At 49.9% G+C, this 24,936-nt stretch overlaps 1 protein-coding gene across 1 annotated transcript in view; it reads left to right on the forward strand.

Annotated features, from left to right (window-relative positions):
* Positions 1-24,936, forward strand: part of LOC115464532 (zinc finger protein 585A-like) — a 512,786-nt gene that overhangs the window by 485,315 nt on the left and 2,535 nt on the right. The window lies entirely within an intron of this gene.

Below are 24,936 nucleotides of genomic sequence, written 5' to 3' on the forward strand. Positions count from 1 at the left end.
GTGAACAGCACGTTCAAGTATCTTGGAGAGGAAAGGGAGGAGGGAGATGGGCCGATAGCTAGAGGGGCAGGTAGGGTCCAGTGAAGGTTTTTTAAGGAGTGGTGTGACTACAGCATGTTTGAAGGCATCAGGAACAATCGCAGTGGAAAGCGAAAGATTGAGGATATGACGGATAAAAGGGATGACAGTGGGGGAGATAGTGTTAAGTAGGTGAGTGGGAATGGGATCAGAAGGGCAGGTGGTACGTTTGGACGAGGAAAGAAGATTTGCAGTTTCCTCATCAGTGACATCAGAGAAGGTGGAAAAGGAGGAAGGGGTTGGAGGGTTGGGGGAATGGACTAGGGGGGGGGGGAGGGTGGAGGTGGTTTGATTGAGAATTCAAGGTTAATCTTTTGAACCTTGTCATGAAAGTACTCGGCTAGAGTCTGAGGAGAAAGCGAAGGCACTTTTAAGGAGGGAGTTCAGCGTGGCAAAGAGAAGGCGAGGGTTAGAGCCAAGAGAGTTGGTCAGCTGGATGTAGTAGTCCTGTTTGGCAAGTGAAAGGGCAGATCGGAAGGAGGTCAACATGAATTTGAAATGAACGAAGTCGGCAAGGGTACGGGATTTCAGCCAGAGGCGTTCGGCAGCGCGGGTACAGGAACGTAAATAGTGGATGTCAGCGGTCAGCCACGGCTGGGGTTTGGCACGCCTGATAGGACGAGACATGGGAGGCGCAAGGGTGTTCAGAGCAGAAGAGAGAATAGCATTGTAGGAAGAGACAGCCTCATTGACAGACTCAGATGACATAGCGTCAGAAAAGAGATTTGAGACATTGGAGGACAGAGTAGAAGGGTTAACAGCTTGAAAATTTCTAAATGTATTGGACGAGACTGGGGAGGAGGGTGTTTAAGAGTGAAAGTTTTAAGATGGTGATCAGAGAGGGGAAGAGGTGAGGCACAGAAACTAGAGGGCGAGCAGTTGGATGAGAGGACAAGATCAAGACAGTGGCCATTCTGGTGAGTGGAGGTAGTGGAGCACAGTTGAAGATTGTAGGATGATATTAAAGCGAGAAATTGAGAGGCATAAGAGTCAGAGGGGTCATCGACATGAATGTTGAAGTCACCAAGAATGAGGGAGGGAGATGAAGGCTCATGGAAGAATGAAAGCCAGGCATCAAAATCAGTGAGAGAGGAGGAAAGAGACTTATCAGGGGGTGAGATAGATGACAGCTACTCGGTGAGGCAGAGGAGCGAATAGGCGGATGGAGTGGACTTCAAAGGAGGAAAAACAGTGGGATTGAGGCAGGAGAAGAGGTTGAAATTTGCAGGAGGGTGAAAGTAGGAATCCGACGCCACCACCACGGCCAGTTATAAGATGCCGTTATAGGATACTAGTGTAATTCAGCGTTGGAGCTCCCATGTTTAGACATGCCCTGTTACGCTATGTCGATGGCAGGCCTAAGAGCGCCAACTGACGCACATAATTTATAGTATTCTGTTAAACTACACATGTAACTGGAGGACATGGCCCACCCATGCTCCACCCACATCTACTACTCTCCCCTTGCAGTTAGGTGCAATGGCACTTAGGCATTTCTTTATAGTGCCTGATGCATACAAACACCTAACTGCCAATTAATGGTGCGTAACTCAAGATGTTACCTTATAGAATAGGACGTAGGGCAGATCTGTGCATAACTCGTAACGCACTACCAAACGCCGTGAAAACAACGTATGACCGCTTAAAGTTTCCCCTTCCAATACTGTGCTATGAGGCACTTAGCTGCTGCAAACCCCCAGCGTAACCATTTCCGCTCCTCCCAAGATTCTCTCTCATTGTATAATCCCAAAAGACACACCATAGGGCTGCACACCAAGGATGATCCAATTAACTTCACTAATGCTTTCATAACATCTTGCCAAAAAGGTACCACCCCGGGACATGTCCACCATATATGCATATAAGACCCCCTTTGTAAACCACACCTCCAACACAGATCTGATGCACCGGGGTACATCCTGTTCAGTCTCTCCGGTGTGTAATACCATCGGGATAAAACTTTATATGCATTTTCCTGCACCAAAACACATACCGAGGCTTTATGCACCTCCCCACCAATGACTTCCCACTCCTGATCAGAAAAGCGGTAGCTTAAATCCTCCTTCCAAGCCCCCTGAAAACCAAACGGCCTAGGATCATGTCCCCTCAAAAATTTATATATCACTGATATTGGTCTGGGAACCTTCTTCAGCAAAAGCCATAGATTTTCCAAACTCTCCCTCTCCTGTGGATACCCTCCCATCCAACCCAATATCTCCACAAAATGTTGAATCTTTATATATGGAAAATTAGCAGACTGAAAGCCACCACTAACTGGCTAAGTAGGTGCTCTTTCCACACTCTGCCCCCAGTCCGCCTCTAATCTGGTTAGGAAATGGCCGGTTAGCGGTGATATTCGGTTGTAGTAATCAGTTAAATGCCACTGAATATTGATCTATAGCAATTAGATGAACAATCTGCTTAAAATAACTACTGATAGCAGAGATTTCCATTATGTTTATGCAGTAGCAGAATCCACAACAGAACTGTCTGTAGCTCTTGAAGAAAGGTGTTGGCCACTTCAATATTAAAATGATCAGGTTACTGTTAGAATATATTTCTGATGATGATCAGCACAGCAGCACCCTTTTTTTTTTTTTTTTTTTTTTTTTTTTTGGTCTCTGTACAAATGGAGGTGACTATGAAAACAGTGTAATTCTAAGCACTTATAGGCTGTGTGGGAACTTTTTTTTTTAAACATATTTTACTATATTTTTCCTGCAACAGGCTCCCACAATGTCAAGCCTGACATATTATTCCGGTTTGAGCAAGAGGGATTTGGGACTGAGCCTCAGGAATCTGAGGAAAGAGGAAATCTGACCACCACAGCCACGTGTGAGGAACTGCATCAAACAGGTGATGTAGCTTGAATTAAATCTAGAAGCAAACTGATTCAAACATGTCCTACAAGAAAGACAGCTCCTCTGGACCAGGCACAGTGAGAATGAGGTGTTTTAATCATGGTCCCTGCTTCTAAGTTCTAACCTTTGTCGTGTGGATAATGTAATTGTTATGTTTCCCTTATTTTTACTTTTCTCCTTACATTATCTGATTTGCCTCTTTCCTTCTCTTTGGGGCATAAAGCAGTATTTGGACATTTTTCTCATAAAATCATCCAAATTAGTATTTTAAAAACCTATTTTCAGATGTTTTTCTATGATTTTCATCTATAGTGCGTCCAAATCTCAAGCAGGCACATCGAGCGGATCGGGGGGGGGGGGGGGGATGGCGTTAAAAGCGGAATTTGGACATTCCTAAGACTTGGTACAGCAGCATGAACTATACATTATCCGAGGACAAGCAGGCTGCTTGTTCTTACTACTGGGTCGGCATCCACAGCGGCCCCCACATTGGAACTTTTCAAAGTAAAAGTCTTCAAGACTCTGAGAGAACCTTCTGGCACGGGGGGCGCGAGCATCCTTTTTCCCCGCCTGTCGCGCGAGAGACCCGATCAGTTACGGTTTTTCCGTGTTGAAGAGAGGCAGCGATCTGCGTCTCTTCTGTCCCCTCAGAGAGCCTTCCGTCGTCTTTTTACGGAGTTTTTCTCTGTTTTTCTTCAAATTTCTTTGTTTCTTCACTGTCTTTTTAATTAAAAAAAAAAAAGTAGAATCCCTTATCCTTCTTATTTTTTGCCCTCTAAAAAGTTTCCTTTTTGTTCCACCGCGGCCCTGTTAGGCCGCGCGTACGTGGTTTCTACTACTACTACTATTTAGCATTTCTATAGCGCTACAAGGCGTACGCAGCGCTGCACAAACATAGAAGAAAGACAGTCCCTGCTCAAAGAGCTTACAATCTAATAGACAAAAAATAAAGTAATCAAATCAATTAATGTGTACAGGAAGGAGGAGAGGAGGGTAGGTGGAGGCGAGTGTTTACAAGTGGTTATGAGTTAAAAGCAATGTTAAAGAGGTGGGCTTTCAGTCTAGATTTAAAGGTGGCCAAGGATGGGGCAAGACGTAGGGGCTCAGGAAGTTTATTCCAGGCGTAGGGTACAGCGAGACAAGGCACGAAGTCTAGAGTTGGCAGTAGTGGAGAAGGGAACAGATAAGAAGGATTTATCCATGGAACGGGGTGTAGGGAAGGACGAGTGTGGAGAGATCCTGGGGAGCAGCAGAGTGAGTACATTTATAGGTTAGTAGAAGAAGTTTGAACAGGATGCGAAAACGGATAGGGAGCCAGTGAAGCGACTTGAGGAGAGGGGTAGTATGAGTAAAGCGACCCTGGCGGAAGACGAGACGGGCAGCAGAGGTTTGAACCGATTGGAGAGGGGAGAGGTGACTAAGTGGGAGGCCAGCAAGAAGCAGATTGTAGTAGTCTAAACGAGAGGTAACAAGGGTGTGGATGAGGGTTTTGGTAGAGTGCTCGGAAAGAAAGGGGCGGATTTTATGGATGTTGTAAAGAAAGAAACGACAGGTCTTGGCGATCTGCTGGATATGAGCAGAGAAGGAGAGAGAAGAGTCAAAGATGACCCCAAGGTTTCGAGCTGAGGAGACAGGGAGAATGAAAGAGCCATCAACAGAAATAGAAAACGGGGGGAGTGGGGAGGTGGGTTTCTCTTTTTGTGCTCTCCTTTTGGCACAATCGCGAATTTTGATCTCACCGCCGCTATTTTTCCGTCCATATTATTGAAGACTCCCAGCGGCTTCAAGAAGTGCTCTGTGCAACCGGACGATCTTGGATACCGACCCCCATGCGTGGTGTCTTCAGTGCCTTGGGCCCGACCATCGCCCAGACGCATGTAAGTTGTGTCTTAGCTTGAAAAGGCGGACACAGGCGTCGAGACAAGCTCTTCGGGACTGACTTCGGAGCTTTGTCCGGTTCCTCGGCGTCAACATCGACAGCGGTGTCGATATCAGCAGCGGGGATGGCATCGACTTCGGGAGTGCAGGTAATGGCTGTCCAGAGACCACCACACGCTGGGAGCAGTGAGCCGTCGAGTGGGCCTCCACCTGTCTCGTAGACTCCTGCTGTTCAGAGCCTACGGGACCAACCACTCTCGGACCCGACCCCGAGGAGAAGTGTGGATTCCACGTCGTCCTCGTCGGTACCGAGGAGTATCAATGACATGCATCGAGCGAAGGCGAAGAAGCATCGTCATCGATCTCCTTCCAAGCATGGTACCGGGAGCTCCGGGTCGTCAAAGAATTCGGCACCCGTGAAGCGCCGACGCCGGGAGGAACACTCACCCTGCATACAAGAGGTGTCGGTCTTCAGGCAGCCCGGTACCACTCCTCAACCTCCACAGATTCTGACGCCGATTCCTGCACCGACCCCACAGCCTTGCTCAACAGTGACTCTAGACGAGTGCATCCGAGCCATTCTTCCAGGCCTTCTGGAGGGGCTGCTGCGTCAGTCTGCTCCGGTACCGGGGGTGCTTGCGCCCTTGGTACCGTCGATGGAAGTGGCAGCTGGCTCTATGCCTGTGGTGAGGTCTCCGTCGCCGGTACAGCTTGCGGCATTGGCGTCGTCAGCCACCCAGGTCGACTCCCCGTCGACATCGCTGGAGGCAGCTTCATCGCCACTGGCATGGGAGTCGACTTCTTTGCATCGTCATCTTCCTCGGCGTCGAGACCGGCCCAGTTTCGGACTGCAGTTAAGGAACTCTTATCCGAAACCGATGAGGATGCCTCGTGGGATGAAGGGGAGGATCCCAGGTATTTCTCTTCCGAGGAGTCTTGTGGTCTTCCCTCTGATCCTACTCCTTCACCAGAAAGAAAGCTTTCTCCTCTGGAGAGTCTTTCTCTCTCTTCATTTGTCCGGGAAATGTCTGTGGCTATTCCCTTCCCTGTGGTATCTGAGGATGAGCCCAGGACTGAGATGCTCGAGGTCCTTGACTATCCTTCGCCACCTAAGGAGTCACGTAAGCTAAGATGGCCGACGGACAAGAGCCCTAATGAAGAGCTCCCGAGCTGAAAAAGCTCCAGGACAGGTCTGACCTCCTGAGCCGCAACTCGGAGAGAAATCCGAGTGACCAACGGCAAGTAGATAGCAAGGGTGAGCCGTAGCCGCATTTAACGGCTTCGGGCGGCCACCCCAGCAATCACACCGACCTGACCACCCTGGAGCACAACCCGCGCGGCGGACATAGTGAGACCCGATCGCATAACTGCAGACGAAGAGATTGCGGAGCCAGCTGAGATTACCGCAAGCAGTTGCCCTCGACCATGTTACAACCGTAACTAGACGATCCGACTGCCAGACTGCAACCCACCACCGGCATCGCATCCTGCACTGACGAGTGGCCTGGAACCAACCTCCGCCGCCGAGCGCTGCCGCTCTGGACTGCCGCCCACCCACCGGAGCCCACCTCCGGTCAACAGTTCGCCTACCCAATCCTTCTCCGGCACCGCTGCCCGGGCTGTCGGAGTTGAAGACTGTAACGAGAAGAGGCCAGCAGGTGTGGGAACGAAACGCCGTACAGACTGAGCAGCGGGGCAGCAGAAGGCGAGCAAAGAAAGCGGCTCGAACCACTAGAGGAGCGAAGGCACGAAGCGGCTGCAACGAAGGAAGGCAGCGGCACGGAGATCAGGAAATGCCTCCGTTGAACACCGACCACCCAACCACCTGGCCAGGGTCATGAATACCGCTAGGTCATCACTGGAAGAGCAACTGCGGCCCTAACATCCACCACACACTGAGGAGAGAATCGACCAGTCGATCGACCACTCGAACTGCGAGAGGGAAAGATCAAGGAATGCCAAACATCCAGACGAATGTAACAGCTCCACTCGGCCAGCAGAGACCTGTGCCACGCGGCGGATGAATGTGACCGGGGAAAACCGTGACTTGACTCTTGGAGTAACTCATATACATCACGTGGGAAGACAAAGAACTGCAGAACAGAGACTGCTTTGAGATACTGACCAAAACCGATGGTGCATGGTACGGAGAGGTAATCTGAACATCTCCCCGACGAGAAGAGGAACAACACATAAAAGTACAACTTGTGAGCGATACCTAATTTAATAATTTGATTGATAAATCCTGAACTTCTGTTCTGTAGCATGCTGAAAAACTTCCTTCAAATGCATAAATGCTTTATAAGCTTTAACTGCTTTATATAAGCTTTGGAGCAGGCTGATTGACGTCCCTTAAATACTAACTGCTTTATATGCTCTAAATGCTTCCTGAATAGACAAGACAGCAAAGCTCTATAATTATAGTTACTTAGTAAACAGCACTTGCTGAGATTGCCTTGCTAACATAATATAGTAGCTCTCTAATATAATTATTTGGTTATCCTTGCTTGGTTGCATGCCCTGGACTAGTTACCTAAGGTATCTCACTAGCTTAGTATTTCAATGGTTATGCTGAACCATAACCATTGATTACTGTATCACTGAAATACCGATGACTATAATGGTTTGATTGTTGCCTCAATTCTATACACAGACAACATGAACATCAATAAATTGCTCATGATAATCTACTTCCTCCCCCTAATCTACAACTCATGGACCACTCCCAACATAAACAACAATCTACCCACAGCACACAAACCCTACAGACAACACAATCACAGCTCACCAGACCAAAAGAATACCAACTAAAAGGAAAAACAAATACATCCGGAAATAACCAACAGAAAGGGAAGACAGGACACAACAGAACCATATACCAAGATAATAGGCAACTAATCAAACATATAAATTGCGAGTGACCGTACTCACCCGCAAATGCGCAGTAGACAAAGAACCAAGGAGCAACACTCCAAGCCCCGCCTCCACCAGCAGCTTCTGTTCTGGACGTAATGCAGCCAATAGGGAGGGAAGGAGGGGGCGTGGAAATTGGAGGGGGAGGAGCCATGTACATTGGAGGTGCACAACAAATCTGCAACTACGGAGGAGGGCATGGAATTCGGCAACGGGAGGGACGGTGGAGGAGGGAGGGAGACAAGGGTGATGCAGTACACACGCACAGAACAAGTCAGGAACACAGGACAGAGGACAGTTGGTGGAAATCGGAGGGAGAGGGGCGAAGGAGGGGGCATGGACATCCCTGGGGGAGGGAGGGAGGGAGGATGGACAAGCACAAGGATAGGAGCAGAGGGAGGAGCCATGGAAATCGCTCTCAAATGGCAGGCTCTCTGTTGTTCGACATGGCATGGAGGGGGCGTGCAAATCTGAGGGGGAGGAGCCATGTACATCGGAGGTGCACAACAAATCTGCAACTACGGAGGAGGGCATGGAACTCGGCAATGGGAGGGACGGTGGAGGAGGGAGGGAGACAAGGGTGATGCAGTACACACACACAGAACAAGTCAGGAACACAGGACAGAGGACAGTTGGTGGAAATCGGAGGGAGAGGGGCGAAGGAGGGGGCATGGACATCCCTGGGGGAGGGAGGGAGGGAGGATGGACAAGCACAAGGATAGGAGCAGAGGGAGGAGCCCTGGAAATCGCATGGGGGGGGGAGCAGCAGTGTAAATCGCTGGGAAATGGCAGGCTCTAGGGAGGGACAGCAGGACCACTACTATTTTCACTCAGACAACAGGAAGGAGGTCTGTTGTTGGACATGGGCATGGAAATCGGAGCAGGAGGCAGGACAGGAGGGGGCATGGACATCACAGGGGGTAGGGAGGGGGAGACTGGACAAGAACTAGGATAGCAGCAGAGGGAGGAACCGTGGAACAAGGATAACCAATGGCCAGAACCGCTACCATCCGGGGAGGAGCCAATGCGGAGACCTGGCAGACGAGAAACACACACACCCCCTGCTTTGCTGCAAGCAAAGGCATACCTGTCATGCCCCTTTGGCTCACTGAACAGCACCAGTCAGCAGAAGGGGCGGAACAACAATAACAACAACAACATGTATGGGGGGGGGGGGAAGAGACAAACGAGCCTGCCTTTCAAACTGCTCCAACAACTGCCTACAAGGAGACACTGAACCTCCACTGAGACAGGGAGCACTAACAGCTCACTAGCACTCTCTCTCACTCACACACTCTCTCACTCACACATACACACACTAGCAGCTCACTCTCACACTCACTGTCAATTTCCCACATAAAAACACTTTCTCTTTCATTCTCACACACTGGCACACACACAATATTAAACGAAGGGGTGGGGGAAGGCAAATAAAAACGAAACCCTGATTTGCACCTTGCAACAAATGGATATAAGGAGCCACTAACCACCACCACTGTGACAACTCACTCTCATGCTCTGTCTCTTTCCCAGAAAGACACACTTTCTCTCTCACTCACTCTCTCACCCAAGCACACACACACACACACAATATTAGAAGAAGGGGTGGGGGCAGGCGAAACAAAAACGAACACTGATTTTAACCTAAACAAAAGAAACCCATAAGGACCAACTGACCCACTCCACTCTGACACCTCACTCTCATGCTCTCTGTCTGTTTCCCAGAGAGACACACTTTATCTATCACTTGCTGACTCACACACACACAATATTACAAAAAGGGGTGAGGGCTGGCAAGTGAAAAAAAAAAGCACTAATTTGTACCCTAAAATAACTCGCTATAAGGAGCCAGTGACCCCCTCCACTGTGACAGGGAGTCCTAGCAGCTCACTGACACACACAAACTCACTTTTCAAAGCCCACAAACACCGGCTACAAGGAGCAAATAACACTCACTCTCTAATACACATACACGCTCTGTCTCTCACTCACACAGACGCACACACACACACTTTCACACTGCACACTTTGTCTATCACACACACACACACAAAATATTACAATGAGGGGGGCCAAACAACAGAAAAAAACATCAAACCATTGACCCTCCACTGTGACAAGGAGTACTACCCAGGGGCGTATCTGCGTGGGGCCTCAGGGGCCTGGGCCCCCGCAGATTTTGCCCTGGACCCCCCTACCGCCATCAACCCTCCCCCGCTGCCGTTCTTACTTTTGCTGGCGGGGGACCCCAACCCCCGCCAGCCGAGGTCTGCTTCCACCTGCCGCTGCCTTCAAAACTTCTTCTTCAGCCGGCGGGGGACCCCAAACCCCCGCCAGCCGCCCCGCGCTGTTTAAAATTCATCTTCGGCCTCCGTGGCCGTGCTGCTGGGATAGGCGGCGCTGTTGAAATCCACTTCGGAGTCTGACGTCGCAGCACGTACAACGTACAACGACGTCAGACTCCGAAGTGGATTTCAACAGCGCCGCCTATCCCAGCAGCACGGCCACGGAGGCCGAAGATGAATTTTAAACAGCGCGGGGCGGCTGGCGGGGGTTTGGGGTCCCCCGCCGGCTGAAGAAGAAGTTTTGAAGGCAGCGGCAGGTGGAAGCAGACCTCGGCTGGCGGGGGTTGGGGTCCCCCGCCAGCAAAAGTAAGAACGGCAGCGGGGGAGGGTTGGCGGCGGGAGGGGGGTGGAGAGACTAAGTCATTGGTGGCGGTGGGGGCTCGGCGGTGGGGGCGGCGGCGGCGGCGGCGGGGGGGGGCGCTAAAATGTGCCCCCTCTCTCTGGCTCTGGCCCCCCCTACCGCCGGAGTCCAGATACGCCCCTGGTACTACCACCTCACTCTCACACAGACACACACTTTCTCTCTCACACACACTCAGCTACAACAACATTACAACTGATTTGAACTACTGTGACAGAAAAGGACTGTAACAAAACAGAAACACTACTATTAAAAAAGCAACCTAAAACAACTAATATGCCACGACGAAAACTAGACACCACAGGAACTGAGCAGGCAGCTCATGATTTAGAATTGAAGAGGAGGAAAGCTCAAAGAGATAGAATTAGATATGAAAATAAAACAGAAGCACAAAAACATATAACTCTTCACAATGTAATCCATAACCGAATTGTAACAAACTGCATCTCCATTATTCATAATGTATTGTAAGCCACACTGAGCCCGCAAAAAGGTGGGAAAATGTGGGATACAAATGCAATAAATAAATAAATTACAGAAAACATCGCAGTGAACTACAAAAACATGAAGAAAGACAGACGTCAACAATCAAGAATCAACAAACACTTAATGGACCTTCAAATGACAAGACACAAAGCTTTAAGAACATTACAAGAATTTCAGGAAAAAAATATAAACAGTAGCAGCCTTGGCAACTTTTGCGAAATCTGTGAACATTGTCATGCAAAACACTTTAAAAATGAGAGACCAACAGATAAGAAGTTTAATGTTTGCTGCAATAAAGGGTCTATACATTTACCGCCTATAACTACAAATGAATACATTAAGAACTTGATAACTATTAATAAATCACAAGGGCAGACATTAGACAAGGTAGGAATATACCTACCCAACCCTGTATTTAGCCATGGACAACTATATGTTGCCTTTTCAAGTGTCAGAAAGGCTTCACACGTTAAAGTGTTAGTTAATCAGACATCAGAACAAGGAAAATTGATCCAAGGATCAAATTCTGTGTACACAAAAAACATTGTATATAAAAGTGTACTGTAAAAATCATTTATTAAATGTTTTCCCCCGTTATTTAATTTCTTTTTTTCATTAATCGATGGAGGGGAGGGCAGGGGACAGAGGAGGGTGGCTGCACATGGGGTGAGGGAAGAGGACAGAGGACGGTTGCTGGACATGGGGGAAGAGCAGAGGTCAGAGCACAGTTGCTGCACATGGAGGTGAAATTAAAAAAAAAACGCCCGTTTTAACTGGCTTAACGGCTAGTAAAAATTAACACATCCATGTCCCAAACTGAACCTTACCAAATAATCCAAATGGGATACGTAAACGCCAGATCAGTAGTAAATAAAAAAGAGATTATAACTGACTGGATCACTTCAGACAACCTTGACCTACTATTCATCACTGAAACCTGGATCCATGACCTTAAAGATCCCATAATCTTAGATTTATGCCCACCAGGATACAAAATTACCCACTGGACAAGAAACGTAAAAAGAGGAGGCGGAATAGCAATAATATACAAATCCGAGTTCACCATTACAACCACAACCAAATCCATTCTACCACAACTTGAAATCGCCTCAATAAGAATTAATCACCCAAACTTGCAGGAACACCTTAACGTAGTCCTGTTCTATAGACCACCAGGCAACTGGCAAGACTCCCAAACGCACTTTATGGACTTTATCTCGAATACTTGTGTCTTTACCTCAAATCTTATCATAATAGGAGATATCAATCTGCACCTTGAAGATTTCAACTCAACAAACACCCTAGAATGCGAAGAGTTCCTACAATTATGGGATCTTCACAGGACAAACACACAACTAACTCACATCAAAGGACACACACTAGACATCGTCACATACAAATTCGATCCCGACTCAAACCTTATACTAACAGACACAAAATGGACACGCGCACCGTGGTCCGACCACTATAAAGCAAACATCTCCCTCCAATGGCAAACGAAAGACTTAATGAACAAACAAGAACAAAAAACCTACACTACGAGAGGAAAAATAGACCCGGTAACATTCTGGCAACAAATTTACTATAACGGATGAACAATAAAGGCAGATACAAATCAATTCCTCTTAGAATGGGACGAGAGATGCAGATCCATACTAGACAATATTGCTCCAACCCAAACCAGAACCTCACACAGAAAGAATTCAATACCATAGTTCAATGAAGAACTGAAAAAACTTAAAACACAAGTTAGAAGGCTAGAACGTGCATGGAATAAAAAGAAAGACGACCCCACACTGAACGCCTGGAAACAACTCCAAGGAAAATACAAATATACCATAAGACAAACCAAAAGACTATATTACAAAACTAAAATTGGACCTAACTACAAGGACACACATAAACTCTTCCAACTTGTGAATAAACTACTAGATACTACACCAGTCACAACCAACAGCAAAGATGTTCCAGAAGCAGACAATCTCATGAGATACTTCAATGAGAAAATCGTACAATTGCGACTTAAGATACCTGTCAGTACCATCGACTATGCTGAATTCCTTGACTGTCTAGACCCAGATCCTGGCATATACCCAGCAGACAGAACCTGGACCAGCTTCGAGACATTATCAGAGGATAACATCTCCCAAACGCTCAAAAGGTTTGCCAAATCTCATTTGTAAACTAGACATATGTCCAAACAACCTTATGACATCTGCACCTCAACAATTTATAACAGACATAACGAAACACTTGAACTATATGTTACAAAATGGACTCTTCCTGAAGGAGAAAGGAAACATTCTACTCAACCCCATACCCAAAGACGCAAAGAAATGTGCCAGTGAACTAACCAACTACAGACCAGTAGCATCCATTCCCTTAATAACCAAACTAACGGAAGGAATGGTGACTAAACAACTCACAAACTATTTAAATAAATTTTCAATACTACACGACTCCCAAAATGGCATACAGAGTCACCTCCAGACCAGATTGGATACTGGATATCCGGCAGAAGAACCGCAGAGATGAAGACTGGAAATTAGGAGACTGGATCTCAGGAACAGAGCTGCGGACTGGGACTCAGGAACAGAGCTGGGGTAAAGCAATTCACAGCACAAGGCAATGCATGAGTGTTCCTAGGTTAATTATAAGGGCTCTCGGTGATGATGATGTCATGGTCTCTGGTGCCCAGGAATGAGGCTGAACGAGGCAGCAGGGCACCAGGAAGAGGCCAGACTGCTGAAAAACCAGAGTGAGGCTTGTATTGTCCCTGGAATAAGGCTAGAATGCTGGGGCATCAGAGTGAGGCTTGGAACACAGGGGAACTGGCAGCAGAGGCATCAGTGCTGCGACACCTGCCAATTCTGTGTGCCTTCTCTATGCAAAAAGGCCCCATGCTGTCAGAGAGGGTGAATTCTTTGGAGAGCCATTGTTCTAGTAGCTCATTGCTAGATTATGCTCAGGAGGCTGCTCAGACAGACCCACTGTGTGTAAGTTTCCACAGCAGGAGTGGTTTTCTAAATCTTCTATTTTATCCTCCTGTTCTCGAAGCTTGCACTCTGTACCTGCCAGTGTTAGACCCTGTTGCAAGGTCTGAAACTCGTTTCTCTAATTCCGTTGTGCACTTCATGGTATCTGCAAGTAAAGTCTCTAGATTGGAGATTTGGCCAGAAAGCCGGATCTCAGAATCAAATTATAAATAAAATTAAGTTTTAAGGAAAATAATAAGAAAATTCTGAAAGAAAATAAATTGACAATAAAAGAGGAACTTTTTGCCAATGACTGAGTGAGCTGGATGCTAATGAGACTGGAATGAAGTTGTTGTCAGCTACTGGGCGTGTTTTGCAAAGACTGAGTCTTTTCCTCCTTTGAATAAAAAGAAGCAAAACAAGACAACATAAAATATGTAATATGAAATTGAGATCCTGACATATATTTGGTAAAATTATATTTTCCATTATTGTATATTGGTATTGGTTGCATTTTGGGTGGAAAATTATCTCCAGTTGAGGATTTCTATGTGTCTGCATCTTCAATATGGTAATACTAGAGCCCATAGATGTCCCTTCACCCATAAGGGCTATTGTAGTGGCGTAAAGTTGGGAGTTATAGGTTTTGGGGGTCTCAGCAGACGAGATAAGGGAGGTTGGGTGAGATGTATACCTGGGAGCATTTATTTGAAGTCCACTGCTGTGCCCCCTAGGGTGTCCCATTGTTCTCGTGGGATGTCTGTGTGGCCAGTCTACTAAAAATGTTGGCTCGTCCTACATCCCAATGGCTTGATCTTGTGCATTTTTCACTTGGACTTTTGTTCTCTGTGAGCCACACAATAAATCTTTTGAAAGTACCAAGTTTACTTTTCATCGAGGATCGCCAGCGGCTTCAAGAAGTGCACTAGGTGCAACCGGGCAATCTCAGGCACTGATCCACACGCGTGGTGTATTCAGTGCCTTGGGGCCGAGCATCCACTGACGCGTGTAAGTTGTGTCTTAGCCTTAAAAAGCGGACACAGGCGTCGAGACAAGCTCAGCAGGAACGCCTGTTTGGAGCTTTGCCGGGTATTTCGACGTCGACAGCGGTGGTGTTGATGTCGGCACCGGAGAGTGCATCGATGTCAGGAGTGCAGGTAATGGCTGTCCAGAGACCATCCCACACTGGCAGCAGTGAGCCATCGAGTGGGTCTCCACCTGCCTCGGGGGCTCCTGCGGTGCAGGCCCACCGGGACCGACCTCTTTCGGACCTGACCCCGAGGAGGTGTGTGGATTCCACGTTCTCCTCGTTGGTACCAGGGGGTGCCGGTGACGTGCTTCGAGCGAAGGTGAAGAAGCATCGTCATCGATCACTTTCTCGTCACGGTACCGAGAGCTCCGGGGCGTCGAAGGATTCGGCACCCAGGAAGTGTCGACGCCGGGAGGACCGCTCACCCCTCCATACAAGAGGTGTCGATGCGCCGGTCTCCGGACAGCCCGATACCGCCTCCTCGCCCTAGACCGGTGGTGGCGAACCTATGGCACGCGTGACAGAGAGGGCACGCAGAGCCCTCTCCCTTGGCATGCACGCCTGTCGCTGGTCCGCCCACGCTCCCTCCCTCCGAATAGTTCGCCACCTCCCGCCCTCCCTCCAACCCAACAAGTATCAGGCCGCCCGCCCGTCCTCCCTCCCTCCCAGCACCACTAACCCCCCTCCTCCTGTGAAATTTTAAAAGCCTACCGTTCCTCGGGGTTAAAGCAGCGTGCAGCGCCAGCAGCGAAGCGTGTGTTCTTCGCTCGGCGCGCCTTCGGCCTTCCCTTCGGTTTCTCAAGCTCTGGTCCCGCCCCAGGTGGGAGGGAGGGAGGGAGGCTGCCTGCCTGGTGCTGGGTGCTGGGAGGGAGGGCGGCAGACCTGGTGCTGGGTGGGAGGGAGGCCTGCTACTGGGTGCTTCTGCTGGGTGGGTGGGAGGCCTGGTGGTGGGAGGGAGGCTACCTGCCTGGTGCTGGGAGGGAGGGAGCCTGCCTGGTGCTGGGAGGGAGGGAGGCTGCCAGCCTGGTGCTGGGTGCTGGGAGGGAGGGCGGCAGGCTTGGTGCTGGGTGGGAGGGAGGCCTGCTACTGGGTGCTTCTGCTGGGTGGGTGGGAGGCCTGATGTTGGGTGCTGGGTGGGTGGGAGGGAGGCTGGGTGCTGCTGGGTGCTGGGAGGGAGGGCGGCAGGCAGGCCTGGTGCTGGGTGGGTGGGAGGGAGGGAGGCTGGGTGCTGCTGGGTGCTGGGAGGGAGGGCAGGGGGGAGAGGAGGGTGGCTGGACATGGGTGGCTGGAGGGAAGAGGAGGGTGGCTGGACATGGGTGGCTGGAGGGGAGAGGAGGGTTGCTGGACATGGATGGAGGGTTGCTGGACATGGATGGAGGGCAAGAAATGAAGAAGAAAGGAGGAAAGTAAAGAAATAAATGGAAAGGAAGACCTGGAAACGGAGTTAAGAGAACAGATAGCAGCAGAATCAGAGACTGGACCAATATGGATAGAAAAACAAAATCACCAGACAACAAAGGTAGGAAAAAATCATTTTATTTTCATTTTAGTGTTTAGAATATGTCCAATTTGAGAATTGACATCTGCTGTCTTATTTTGCACTGGGTATACTGGAGCTGTAACAGCTTACAGAAATGATTTATAATGAAAAAAAATCATGTTATTTTTTCCTCCTATATTAGTATAATATTTTCAGTGATGTCTGTTTATATGCGCCATGGCTGGTGTAGGGGGTGTGGCTATCATAGGGGTGGAGTCATATGTGGTAACCCCGCTCATAATGAGTACCGGTCTCTGAAAGGTTCGCCATCACTGCCCTAGACAGATTCTGGCTTCATCTCCTGAACCAATCTCACAGCCTTTCTCGACAGACACTCTGGACGAGCGCCTCCGAGCCATTCTTCCAGGGATTCTGGAAGGGCTGCTGTGACCGTCTGTTCCGGTACCGGTGGTGCTTGTGCTGTCGGTACCATTGACAGATGCGGCAGCTGGCTCCCCACCTGTGGTGAGATCTGTGATGCCAGTGCCACTTGCGGCGTCAGCCTCGGCTGCCACCCAGGTTGACTCCCCGTCGACATCGATGGAGGGAGCTTCATCGCCGATGGCGCGGGAGTCCACTTCTCAACACCGCCATCGAGGACATGGTTCCTCGGCGTCGAGACAGGCCCGGCTTCGGACTGCAGTCAGAGAACTAGTGTCCGATAACGAGGGAGAGGCCTCGTGGGAGGCAGAGGAGGACCCAAGATATTTCTCTGATGAGGAGTCTTGTGGTCTCCCTTCTGATCCTACTCCTTCACCAGAGAAAAAGCTTTCTCCCCCGGAGAGTCTGTCTTTCTCTTCCTTTGTGCCGGAAATATCTACAGCCATTCCCTTCCCTGTTGTAACTGAGGATGAGTCCAGGGCCGAGATATTCAAGGTCCTTGACTATCCTTCGTCACCTAAGGAGTCGTCCACTGTTCCTCTACATAATATCCTTAAGCAGACATTGCTGGTGAACTGGATGAAACCGTTAACTAATCCCACCATTCCCAAGAAGGTTGATTCCCAGTATCGGATTCACGGGGACCTGGAGTTGATGAAGACCCAGTTGCCTCACGACTCTGCGGTTGTGGATTCCGCTCTCAAGAGGGCCAAGAGTTCTACAGATTACGCCTCGGCGCCCCCGGGGCGGGAGTCTAGAACTTTGGACTCTTTTGGGAGGAAGGCCTATCATTCCTCTATGCTCGTCTCCAAGATTCAGTCGTACCAGCATCCACTTGCGGAATAATGTGAAGCAACTGGCGGACTTGTTCGATAAGCTCCCTTTGGAGCAGGCCAAGCCTTTTCAGGAGGTGGTCAGGCAGCTGAAGGCGTGTCGTAAATTCCTGTCCAGGGCTGCTTACAACTCTTTTGATGTTGCATCCAGGGCCGCTGCTCAAGGTATAGTGATGCGCAGCTGCGTGCCTCTGACCTGGAGAATCGAGTCCAGCAGCGGATTGCGGATGCTTCTTGCCGGGGGGATAATATTTTCGGCGAGAAGGTCGAGCAGGTGGTAGAGCAGCTCCACCAGCAGGAAACCGCCCTCGACAAACTCTCCCACCTGGCGAGTTCAGCATCTACCTCATCAGGTAGACGTTTTTACGTTGGAAGGAGGACTGCTCCCTATACTTATAATAAGCGTAGGTACAATCCACCTTCCCGACAGCCTGCTCAGGCTAAGCCCCAGCGTGCTCGTTCACGTCAACAGCGTGTGCCTCGACAGGCCACTGCAGCTCCCCAGCAAAAGCAAGGGACGGGCTTTTGACTGGCTCCAGTTGAGCATAGCCGCTATAAAGGTGTCTGTGCCGGACGATCTGCCGGTCGGAGGGAGGCTAAAATTTTTTCACCAAAGGTGGCCTCTCATAACCTCCAATCGATGGGTTCTCCAAGTAGTCCAGCTAGGATACTCCCTCAATTTGATATCCAAACCTCCAAATTGTCCACCGGGAGCTCAGTCCTTCAGCTTCCAGCACAGGCAGGTACTTGCAGAGGAACTCTCCGCCCTTCTCAGCACCAATGCAGTCGAGCCCGTTCCACCGGGGCAAGAAGGGCTGGGATTCTATTCCAGGTACTTCCTTGTGCAAAAGAAAGCAGGGGGGATGCGTCCCATCCTAGACCTAAGGGCCCTGAACAAATATCTGGTTCGATAAAAGTTGAGGATGGTTTCCCTGGTCACCCTTCTTCCCATGATTCAGGAGAACGTTTGGGTATGCTCTCTGGACTTAAAGGATGCTTATACACACATCCCGATACTTCCAGCTCACAGGCAGTATCTTCGATTCCGTCTGGGAGCCCAGCACTTCCAGTATTGTGTGCTGCCCTTTGGTCGCGCGTCTGTGCCCAGAGTGTTTACAAAATGCCTGGCGGTGGTTGCAGCATCGCTACGCAGACTGGGAGTGCATGTGTTCCCTTATCTCAACGATTGGCTGGTGAAGAACACCTCGGAGGCAGGAGCTCGGCAGTCCATGCAGATGACTATTCAACTCCTGGAGCTACTGGGGTTTGTTATAAATTACCCAAAGTCCCACCTTCTTCCAGTTCAACAACTAGAATTCATAGGAGCTCTGCTGGACTCACAGACAGCTCGTGCCTATCTTCCCGAGGTGAGGGCAGACAATCTTCTGTCCCTCGTTTCCTTGGCCAGAGCGTCTCAGCAGATCACAGCTCGGCAGATGTTGGGATTGCTAGGCCATATGGCCTCCACAGTTCATGTGACTCCCATGGCCCGTCTTCACATGAGATCAGCTTAATGGACCCTAGCTTTCCAGTGGTATCGAGCTGCAGGGATCTAGAGGATGTAATCTAATGTCCACCGCTTTTCACAACTCCCTGTTATGGTGGACAATTCGATCCAATTTGACCTTGGGACGTCCCTTTCAAATTCCTCAGTCACAAAAAGAGCTGACAACGGATGCATCCCTCCTGGGGTGGGGAGCCCATTTGGATGGGCTTCACACTCAAGGACGCTGATCCCTCTGGGAGACAGGTCTTCAGATCAATTTCTTCGAGTTGCGAGCGGACTGGAACGCGCTAAAGGCGTTCAGAGATCGGCTGTCCTATCAAATCATTCAAATTCAGACAGACAATTAGGCTGCCATGTATTACATCAACAAGTAGGGGGGTACCGGATGTCGCCCCCTGTGTCAGGAAGCCGTCCAGTTGTGGCTTTGGGCTCGCCGTTACGGCATGTTTCTCCAAGCCATGTATCTGGCAGGTGTAAACAACAGTCTGGCCGACAGGTTGAGCAGGATAATGCAACCTCACGAGTGGTTGCTCAACTCGAGCGTGGTATGCAAGATCTTCCAAGCTTGGGGCACCCCCTTGGTGGATCTTTTTGCCACTCAGTTCAATCACAAGGTCCCTCAGTTCTGTTCCAGACTTCAGGCACACAGCAGGCTAGCGTCAGATGCCTTTCTCCTTCATTGGGGGAGGGCCTCCTGTATGCATATCCTCCCATACCTTTGGTGGGGAAGAGTTTGCTGAAACTCAAGCAAGACGACGGAACCATGATTCTGATTGCTCCGTTTTGGCCTCGTCAGATCTGGTTCCCACTTCTTCTGGAGTTATCCTTCGAAGAACCGAGGAGATTGGAGTGTTTTCCATCACTCAGAATGTGGGGGCGCTTCTGCATCCCAACCTCCAGTCTCTGCTCTCATGGCTTGGATGTTGAGAGCGTAGATTTTGCTTCCTTGGGTCTTTCGGAGGGTGTCTCCCGAGTCTTGCTTGATTCCAGGAAAGATTCCACGAAGAAGTGTTACTCTTTCAAATGGAGGAGGTTTGCCTTCTGGTGGGACAGCAAGGCCCTAGATCCGTGCTCTTCTCCTACACAGACCCTGTTTGAATACCTTCTGCACTTGTCAGAGTCTGATCTTAAGACAACTCAGTAAGGGTTCATCTTAGTGCTATTAGTGCTTATCATTATCGTGTGGAGGGTAAGCCTATCTCGGGACAGCCTTTGTTCGCTTTATGAGAGGTTTGCTTTTGTCAAAGCCCCCTGTCAAGCCTCCTACAGTGTCATGGGACCTCAACATCGTTCTCACCCAGCTGATGAAACCTCCTTTTGAGCCACTGAATTCCTGCCATCTGAAGTATTTGACCTGGAAGCAGTGCTGTAGCGAGGGCGGCTGACACCCAGGGCGGTTCGCCGCTGCGCACCCCCCCTCCGGGTGCAGCACGGTGCACCCCCCCGGAGCGCATTCTTACCACTGGCATAAGAAAGGGGGTGGGCGGGAGGGCCGATCCGCCCCGAGTGCACGTCGCTGGGAGCTGCGTCGGCTCCGCTGGTTCCCTGCTCTCGCTGCCCCGGAACAGGAATGTTCCGGGACAGAGAGAGCAGGGAACCAGCGGAGCCGACACCCTCCCAGCAGCGTGCACCCGGGGCAGACCGCCCCACGGCCCTCCCCCACCTCACTACGCTACTGCCTGGAAGGTCATTTTCTTGGTGGCAGTTACTTCAGCTCGTAGAGTCAGTGAGCTCCAAGCCTTGGTAGCTCATGCTCCATATACCAAATTTCATCATAACAGAATAGTCCTCCGCACTCACCCTAAGTTTTTGCCAAAGGTGGTGTCAGAGTTCCATCTGAACCAGTCAATTGTCTTGCCAACATTTTTTCCCCGTCCTCATACCCGCCCTGCTGAACGTCAGTTGCATACATTAGACTGCAAGAGAGCATTGGCCTTCTATGTGGAGCGGACAAGCCCCTTCAGACAGTCCGCCCAAATGTTTGTTTCTTTTGATCCCAACAGAAGGGGAGTGGCTGTCGGGAAACGCACCATTCCCAATTGGCTGGCAGGTTGCATTTCTTTCACTTACGCCCAAGCTGGGCTGACTCTTGAGGGTCATGTCACGGCTCATAGTGTTCGAGCCATGACAGCGTCAGTGGCCCACTTGAAGTCAGCCACTATTGATGAGATTTGTAAGGCTGCGACGTGGTCATCAGTTCACACATTCACATCTCATTACTGCCTTCAGCAGGACACCCGACGCGACAGTCAGTTTGGGCAGTCGGTGCTGCAGAATCTGTTTGTTTTTTAGAATCCAACTCCACTCCCCTAGGCCCATTTTTATTCTGTTTCAGGCTGCACTCTCAGCTGTTTCTTCGTAGGTCAATTCTTGTTATGTCCTCGCCGTTGCAAGGCCCAATTGACTCTGTTTGTTGTTTTGAGTGAGCCTAGGGGCTAGGGATACCCCGTCAGTGAGAACAAGCAGCCTGCTTGTCCTCAGAGAAAGCGAAGTTACTTACCTGTAGCAGGTATTCTCCGAGAACAGCAGGCTAATTGTTCTCACAAACCCGCCCACCTCCCCTTTGGAGTTGTCTCTTTCCTTGTCTTTGCTTTATAAGTTGACTAAAGCGGCACGCTCGCGTGACGGGCGGGAAGATGGCCGCGCATGCACGATGCGCACACTTGTGTGCTCGAGGGCTCTAGCAAGCTTTGTTGCTAGAAAGATTTCCGGACCTGGGGCTGCCATGGGACGTCACCCATCAGTGAGAACAATCAGCCTGCTGTCCTCGGAGAATACCTGCTACAGATAAGTAACTTCGCTATAGGATGGGGAGACCATTAGTCCTGGGCATTTTTATTTGCGGTAACAAGAGCCATCTTTTGACAGCCCTTGCCCCAGAGCCCGCTTTCAAACAGGCTAAGACACTTTGCAAACTAACACAAAACCCTTCAAAAAGACACTCAAAACCTATACAGGAAAAACTTTCCAAATCATAACAGCCATGACCCACCTATGAAAAGACAGTGTTATAAACCTGCTACTGGGAAACTGGAACAAGTTCGACTGTTATACGTTCCTACTCTGACACTACATTTTAGCATAATCCTTCACCTCAGTCAGACATGCAGAACACGGATAGACCCTCACCTGATACAACATAGTGGACCACAAAAAACATGCAGACAAAAACTGAAATGGAAACCCCCAAATAAGTCAGACTCTATAAGCAGTGAAAGTATAGGTAAAAGAGAAACAGAAAAGCATTTTCTCTGTACTCTGTTAAATACAAAAATAGAAAAGATGTACCTTTCCCAAAGCAGATACATACCAATCCTTAAAAAGTATTAAATAAAAATATGTTTTTCTGTTTTACCTTTGTTGAATGGGTACTTTTCTAATTGAGTTAGTCCCAGTCTGTTCCACTATTTGTGTCAGTCTTCTAAATTCTTTTCAGGTTTGCCTTTCCATTTCTTCTCTACATCCATCTGGCACTGATCTTTCTTTCTTTTTATGCTCATTTTTCTCGTCTCTACTTCTATATCCACCCATATTTGATTTTTAGCCCTCATTCTCCCTTTCTTTCGCCTTCTATTCAACTCTCATCTCCTTCTTACCTTCTTTCCAGCAGTTCCATTGCCCCCTCTGTCTTTCTCCTTCCCCAGTCTGCCAGTCCCACCCCCCTCTTTCACCCACTCTCTAGTCCCCCATTTCTCTCCTCTGTACTCACCCTCTGAGCCCTCATCTACTCTCCACTGTTTTTCATCCCCTCATCAGCTCCAGTTCCATCCCTTTCTCTCCATCCTTCACTTGTCTCCAGGCCATTCGCTCTCTTACCTTCTACTCCATCTACTGTTGCCTCTGTTTGACAACATTTACTCTGTTTCTACCCTCACGGAACCCCTTGGGATCTCCTTCCTCACTCATACTCTTCCACAGCACCCCATCCTGGTCTCAGAACACAGACAGCCCCTGTTCAAATACAGGGTAAGCAACCACAAACTAACCCCCCCCCCCCCCCCAGGGCCGGTCTTAGGGCGAGGCGACCGAGGCGACCACATAGGGCCCCATGCTCAAGGGGGCCCCGCGAGGCGCGCCTGAGGTCGCCCCACCCGCCGCTCCCACCTCCCGACGGTCGATCGCTGCTCCTACCACACTGTCCTACCTTAAGAAAAAAATTTTGAGACGCGCCGGAGTAGCAGGCAGCAGCACCTCGCATCTGCCCTGCCAGTAAAAATTTCCTGGACGTCGTCGGGCCTTCCCGCATTGAGTCCCGCCCTCCTCTGAGGTAATAGGAAGTTACCTCAGAGGAGGGCGGGACTCAATGCGGGAAGGGCCGACGACGTCCAGGAGATTTTTACTAGCAGGGCAGACGCGAGGCACTGCCTGCTACTCCGGCGCTTCACAATTTTTTTTTTTAAAGGCAGTGGGTGGCGCCAGGCAGCAGGAGAACAGAGTTGGTAGGTGGGTCGGGTCGGGGGGACTCAGATGGGAGAAGGGTGTGAGATGGGGGTTCTCAGATGGGGGAGGGGGTAAGGGGCTCAGATGGGAGAAGGGTGCGGGGTAGGGGTTCTCAAATGGGGGAGGGGGTTTTGGATGGCGGAAGCCAGGGACTGGGGTGGGGAGGCGAGGGGGTTCTCGAATGGGAGGAGGGGAGGGGCTCTCAGATGGGAGAACGGGGCTGGAACTGGGGTTTGAGAAGAGGCCATATGGGAAAATGGGGGCCATGCATGGGGCTGGTGGGAAAATGGGGCATGCGTGGGTCAGGTGGGAGAATGGTTCTGGGGCTGAAAAGGGGGGCCTAATACAAGGCATGTGGATGAAGGGGGCTGGAACTGGGGGCTCAAAAGGAGGGTAGGTGGGATAAGGGGGCTAGTACTGGGACTGGAGGCTGAAAAGGGGCAGGGGCTGAAACTGTGGGTACTGGGGGCTGAAAAGGAGATAGGGAGAAGTGCCTGGGGCTGAAGCTTGGGACTGGTGAGAGAAAAGGGCTGGAAACTGGGGGCTGAAAAGGGGACAGGGAGAAGTGGCTGGGGGCTGAAGCTCGGGACGTGGGAGAAAAGGGCTGGGGCTGAAACAGGACTGGTGGGATAGTGGGGCTGGAACTGGGGGCTGAAAAAGAGGGGCAGATCCTGGATGGAAGGGGGAGCAAGAGGGAGGGCAGACCCGGATGGATGGGAGAGGGAGGGCAAATGGTGGATTGAAGGGGCAGAGAGAAAGGGCAGACAGTGGATGGAAGGGATAGAAAGGGCAGACAGTGAATGGAAGGGGGAGAGGGCAGGGGCGGAGTTAAGGTGGGGGCTGGGCTAGGGTGGGGCCCCATCAAATTGGTCTGCATAGGGCCCTGCACTTGCTAAGACCGGCCCTGACCCCCCCTATTTACTAAGCTGCGCGGCTTAGTAAACGGGGGTAAAAGTACTAATGTAGGCAAAAATTAAACTGAAACTCAAGATGCCAGATTTTGCATGCAGTGCAAAACCAAATAGAAGGAAATGCATTTCCTCATGTATAGTGAAGTAAATTCTCAAAACTGACATAATTCTATCACTAACTGAAAATAAAATCATTTTCCCTATCTTTGTAATCTGGCAATTGTATTTTTCTAATTATCTTGTTTCTAGTCTCTGCTTCTTTTTCCCTACCTCTGTGCGCTTAACTGTTTCCAGGACCTCCTGTTTATGTGCTGTTTCTTTTCTCACATCCTTTCTTTTTCATTTCCGGCCCTACATCCATCTTTAGCACTGATCTTTTAGCTTTCTTCCATTTTTC

Source organism: Microcaecilia unicolor, chromosome 1 (genome assembly GCF_901765095.1).
Source record: "Microcaecilia unicolor chromosome 1, aMicUni1.1, whole genome shotgun sequence".
NCBI lineage: Eukaryota > Metazoa > Chordata > Amphibia > Gymnophiona > Siphonopidae > Microcaecilia > Microcaecilia unicolor.